Genomic DNA, 6090 nt, shown 5'->3' with positions numbered 1-6090 from the left:
GAGAGGAGATTGCAGAGCCTTTGGCTTTGATCTTTATGTCGTCATTGTCTTCAGGAATCGTGCCAGAAGACTGGAGACTAGCAAATGTTGTCCCCTTGTTCAAGAAGGGGAGTAGAGACAACCCTGGTAATTATAGACCAGTGAGCCTTACTTTGGTTGTGGGTAAAGTGTTGGAAAGGATTATAAGAGATAGGATTTATAATCATCTAGAAAGGAATAATTTGATTAGGGATAGTCAACACGGTTTTGTGAGGGGTAGGTCGTGCCTCACAAACCTTATTGAGTTCTTCGAGAAGGTGACCAAACAGGTGGATGAGGGTAAAGCGGTTGATGTGGTGTATTTGGATTTCAGTAAAGCGTTTGATAAGGTTCCCCATGGTAGGCTATTGCAGAAAATACGGAGGCATGGGATTGAGGGTGATTTAGCAGTTTGGATCAGAAATTGGCTAGCTGTAAGAAGACAGAGGGTGGTGGTTGATGGGAAATGTTCATCCTGGAGTTCAGTTACTAGTGGTGTACCTCAAGGATCTGTTTTGGGGCCACTGCTGTTTGTCATTTTTATAAATGACCTGGATGAGGGCGTAGAAGGATGGGTTAGTAAATTTGCGGATGACACCAAAGTCGGTGGAGTTGCGGATAGTGTGGAAGGATGTTGCAGGTTACAGAGGGACATAGATAAGCTGCAGAGCTGGGCTGAGAGGTGGCAAATGGAGTTTAATGCGGAAAAGTGTGAGGTGATTCACTTTGGAAGGAGTAACAGGAATACAGAGTACTGGGCTAATGGTAAGATTCTTGGTAATGTGGATGAGCAGAAAGATCTCGGTGTCCATGTGCATAGATCACTGAAAGTTGCCACCCAAGTTGATAGCGTTGTTAAGAAGGCGTACAGTATGTTAGGTTTTATTGGTAGAGGGATTGCGTTTCGGAGCCATGAGGTCATGTTGCAGCTGTACAAAACTCTGGTGCGGCCGCACTTGGAGTATTGCGTACCGTTCTGGTCACCGCATTATAGGAAGGATGTGGAAGCATTGGAAAGGGTGCAGAGGAGATTTACCAGGATGTTGCCTGGTATGGAGGGAAGGTCTTATGAGGAAAGGCTGAGGGTTTTGAGGCTGTTTTCGTTAGAGAGAAGAAGGTTAAGAGGTGACTTGATAGAGACATACAAGATGATCAGAGGATTAGATAGGGTGGACAGTGGGAGCCTTTTTCCTCGAATGGTGATGGCTAGCACGAGGGGACATAGCTTTAAATTGAGGGGTGATAGATATAGGACAGATGTCAGAGGTAGGTTCTTTACTCAGAGTAGTAAGGGCGTGGAATGCCCTGCCTGCAAAAATAGTAGACTCGCCCACTTTAAGGGCATTTAAATGGTCATTGGATAAACATATGGATGATAATGGAATAGTTTAGGTGAGATGGGCTTCAGATTGGTTTCACAGGTCGGCGCATCATCGAGGGCCGAAGGGCCTGTACTGCGCTGTAATGTTCTATGTTCTATGTACAATATTCTAGATGTGGCCTCACCAAGGCCCTGTATAACTGCAACACACATCCCTGTTCCTGTACTCAAAACCTCTCGCGATGGTTTACAGCTTTCTTGCCTTCATCAGACTGGGCAATGAATATAAAAGTTGGTAGGTCATGTTGGAGCTGGATAAAAATTTATTTTGGCCACATTTGGAGTATTATGTGAAGTTCTGGACGCCATTCTATAGCCAGGCATGGTGGCTTTGGAGAGGATGCAAAAGAGGTTTACCAGGATGTTAACTGTATTGGAGTGTATTAACCATAAGGAAAGGTTAGACTTGGGTGGTTTTTGCTAAAGTGTCAGAGTCTGAGAGGTGACCTGATAGAAGTATATAACATTATGAGAGGCATGGATAGAGTGGATGGTTGGAGTCTTTATCCCAGGGTGAAAATGTTAAAAAAAATTGGGGCACAAGTTTAAGGTGAGGGCAGAAAGTTTAAAGGAGATGCACAAGTCAAGTGTTTTACATAGCGGGTGGTAGGTGCCTGGAATGTGTTGCCAGGGCAGGTGGTAGAAGTAGATACCATAACAATGTTTAAGAGGTATTTAGACAGACACATGAACAGGTGGAGAAATAGAGGGATATGGACCAAGTGCAGGCAGACGGGATTAGTTTAGAATGGTATCATGGTCAGCACAGACATGGTGGGCTGAAGGGCCTGTTCCTGTGCTGCACTGTTCCAGGTTCTGTGTTCTATGTTCATCCCTGTGCGCTGCATTTCCAGTGCGAGTATCTCTCACCGACCTGTATTCAGGAGGGTTTCTGAGGCTGCGCTAGGGACATGTATACTACTTAGAATCTCTGCAATTTGGCAGCAACTTTCAAAAAAGAAGCAGAAATCAGAAGCAAGCAATTCCGGTGCACTACTAAGAAAAGCCTCAGGACAACAGTCAATTCGAGGCTGACGGTGGGTGGGAACACGGGATAAAACACCGCCCCATAGGCGGGTGCCCAGACAGTACTGAAAGGTATCGGCGCATCAGGTAAGGGTCTTTCTATCTCAACCTGACTACTCAGTGACCCCGATATCGCCCTGTCTGCGCTGCGTTCATTTCATATCTGAAATCTTGAAAATGCCTAAGCAAAAGCAAACCCGAGGACTGACAAATGTTGCGTGCTTACTTGCTGCAAATATTTTATGCGGGGATGTCTGCAAAACATGCCCGATGTAGATTGAAGCCAAGTAAAAGTCACGACCTTTTTTAAAAAAAAAGGGAGACGAGTGAGGATATTACGGGTCTGTATTTTTTTTTATCGGATTACTGAAGAAGTTCAGAAAAGATCGTCGTGATTCCAGTTTTCCTGGAAACAGGCTAGGGAGTTGGAAACAAGTCAGTGTGTTATCCGCGAACACAGGGAAACTTAAACCAGATAAAAGCAAGCGGGAACAAAAACAGAAGTTGCTGGGAAAAGCTCGGCAGCACCTGTGGGGAAAAAAAAATCCAAGTTAACGTTTCGGGTCCGGTGACCGTTCCTCAGAACGCAAGCAGGAACTCTGTCAGCACCAAAGCGCTTTTTGTAGAAACGTAGAAACATACTTCCGGCTGTGGGAAAGATGTTGTTAAACTTCAGAGTCCAGAAAAGATTCACAAGAACGTTGCCAGGGTTGGAGGGTTTGAGAGAGGCTGAATAGGATGGTACTTTTTTCTCTGTAGCGTATGTGGCTGAGGAGTGACCTTTATTGAGATTTATAAACTAATGAAGGGCATGGACAGGGTGAATAGGCAAGGTCTTTTTCCCAGGATTGGGGAGCCCGAAACTGGAGGGCACAGGTTTAAGGTGAGAGGGGGAAAGATTTAAAAAGGACCCGGAAAGGCCAATATTTTCATGTAGAGTCAGGTGCGTGTTTAGAATGAGCTGCCAGAGGTGGTGGTGGAGGCTGGTACAATTACAACATTTAAAAGGCATCTGGATGGGAATATGAATAGGAAGGGTTTAAAGGGATATGGGCCAAATGCTGGAAGTGGGACTGGATTAATTTAGGATATCTGGTTGGCATAGGCAACTTGGACCAAAGGGTCTGTTTCTCTGCTGTACAATTTTATAATTCTGTAGACAATAGGAGTAGGAATAGGCCATTCAGCCCTTTGAACCTGTAGTACCATTCAGTATGATCATGGTTGATCAAGCAACTCGGTACACTATTTGTGCTTTTGTCTTATACCCCTTGAACCCTTTAGCCCTTAAAATGTTGCTTAACTCCTTGGAAACATTGAAAATTTTAGTCTCAACCGCTTTCTACAGAATTCTACAGGGTCACCACTCTCTGGGCAAAGCAATTTCTCCTCCTCACAGTCTGAAATGGCCTGTCCCATATTCTTCAACTGTGACCCTGGTTCTAGATTCCCTGGTCTTCAGGAACTTCATTCTTGCATCAACCCTGTTAGACGTTTATAGGTTTGTATGAATTCCCCCACTCCCAATCTTATGGGTTTGAAATGTGACAAAGCACACTGCGGCTAAGGAATAGCTTTTGAAGTGGGGTAATGTAGGAAACAAGGAAGCTAACTTGGTCACAGGAAGACCCTACATACAGCAACGTGATAATAGTCATTACCCCTGACAATTCTGAGAGATGTCATCACTGTAGCGTACTAAAAATAGAGAGATTCGTACTTGCATCTGAAGAAAGTTGTCAGTATTAATGACATGTAGGCACTTTGGGGTGTGTCATGAGTAGAGGAAATGCAAAGCTAAATAAATGTGGTTTTGTTTTTTTTTTAAACCATGTGAACTCCAACAGGGATCTTTAATTGATAGATAGAAAGAACTTCCATTTATATAAGCAACTTTCACAATCTTGGGCTGATACAAAGTGGTTGACAGCCAATGATGTGCTTTAAATTGTAGTTGCCGTTATGATGTCACATATACAGAAGCCAATTTGTGCACAGCAAGGTCCCAGAATCAGAAATGAAGCAAATGACTAGACAATCTGCTTCCGTGATGTTAGTGAGGAATAAATATTGACCAGATAGTCATAGAGCACAGAAACAAACTCTTCAGTCCAAACAGTCCATGCCCAACATAATCACAAACTAAACTAGTCCCACCTGCCTGCTCCTGGCCCATATCCTTCCAAATCTTTCCTATTCACATATCTATCCAAATGTCTTTTAAATGTTGTAACTCTACCTGCATCCACCATTTCCTCAGGAAGTTCGTTCCACACGTGAACCACCCTCTGTTTTTAAAAAAAAAGTTGCCTCTCATGCCTTTTTTAAATCTCTCTCCCCTCACCTTAAAAATGTATCCCCATTCTTGAAATGCCTCATCCTAGTGAAAAGACAATTACCATTAACTCCATTTATACCTCTCATTATTTTATAAACTTCTATCAGATTCCCTTTCAACCTCTTACACTCTAGTGGAAAAATGTCCCAGCCTATTCAGCCTTTCTTTGGAACTCAAACCTTCTACACCTGGCAACATCCTGGGAAATCTCTTCTGAACCCTCTCCAGCTTGATTAATATCCTTCCTATAACTGGGTGACCAGAACTGGACATAGTATTCCAGAAGTGGCCTCAACAATGTCCTGTACAACCTCAACATGACTTCCCAACTCCAATACTCTAAAGGACTGAGCAATGAAGGCAAGCATGCTAAACGCCTTTTTAATCACCCTGTCTGTACATGCCACAAACTTAAAAGAATTATATATCTGTACCCCTAGGTCCCTCTGCTCTACCACACTACCCAAAGCATTACCATTAATTGTATAAGCCAGGAAGAAACACCTATTCTAATTCAAATGGTCAGAATAAGAAATAGTGATAATATAGAGGAAATGAAACTAAATAATACAATAACAAAAATAAGAAACAGATATAAGATGTATAACATGATGACACCTACACGAGAAGACAGATGCAGCCTCTGGTTAATGTCTCATCCACCTCAGGAAGTAAGATTTTCATTCAAATTTTTTATGTTAATTTTTTAATTTTAAACGGCGGATAAGCAAAGATGACACTTGCAATTCCCCAAAGGGCGTACGGTGAGTTTGACGTGGATAATTCACAAAGTGCAGCAACAGTGGCTGAATGCAATAGCACCAGCTTTATGCAGTAACCAGACTGAGAGAAATATAATCTCTGAAAGATATATGTAGAAGCAAACTGGGCTGGCTACATTCTGTTCTGTATCCAACCAGTGGGAAGATCTTGAGAAACACAGGAGAAAATGAAATAAAGTAAAACTCATACACTTTAATGCAAATAACACAAAATGCAACTTATGTTTTCTTAAAAACAAAACTCAATAAATAAATCACAAGGAATCCATAAATTGCCCTGTAGTGACAAGTAATGTGCAGAGTAGGTGGATTAGCCGTGGTAAATGCGAGGTTACAGAGATAGAGTGGAGGGCTGGGTTTAGGTGGGATGCTCTACAGAGAGTCTGTGTGGAATTGATGGGCCAAAATGGCCTCTTTCTGCACCATAGGGATTGTATTCTTTTCCCAAAATAATGAGAGTCCAGGATGAATATTTTGAGGCAGTAATGCATTTGAGGGGAGATAGTAGGAACTGCAGATGCTGGCGAATCCGAGTCAACAAGGTG

At 42.7% G+C, this 6090-nt stretch overlaps 1 protein-coding gene across 1 annotated transcript in view; it reads left to right on the top strand.

Moving 5' to 3' along the window:
* The first annotated feature begins 2418 nt into the window (after positions 1-2418).
* Positions 2419-6090, top strand: part of LOC109921100 (leukocyte elastase inhibitor A) — a 16974-nt gene continuing 13302 nt past the window's right edge. Inside the window, exon 1 of the mRNA XM_048614362.1 lies at positions 2419-2512. The gene's annotated coding sequence lies outside the window, so the exon portion shown is untranslated. The remainder of the gene's footprint in view (positions 2513-6090) is intronic.

Source organism: Rhincodon typus, chromosome 2, assembly GCF_021869965.1.
Source record: "Rhincodon typus isolate 14 chromosome 2, sRhiTyp1.1, whole genome shotgun sequence".
Lineage (NCBI taxonomy): Eukaryota > Metazoa > Chordata > Chondrichthyes > Orectolobiformes > Rhincodontidae > Rhincodon > Rhincodon typus.
The sequence above is the reverse complement of the archived record's forward strand: the minus strand, read 5'-3'. Positions and strand labels throughout refer to the sequence as shown.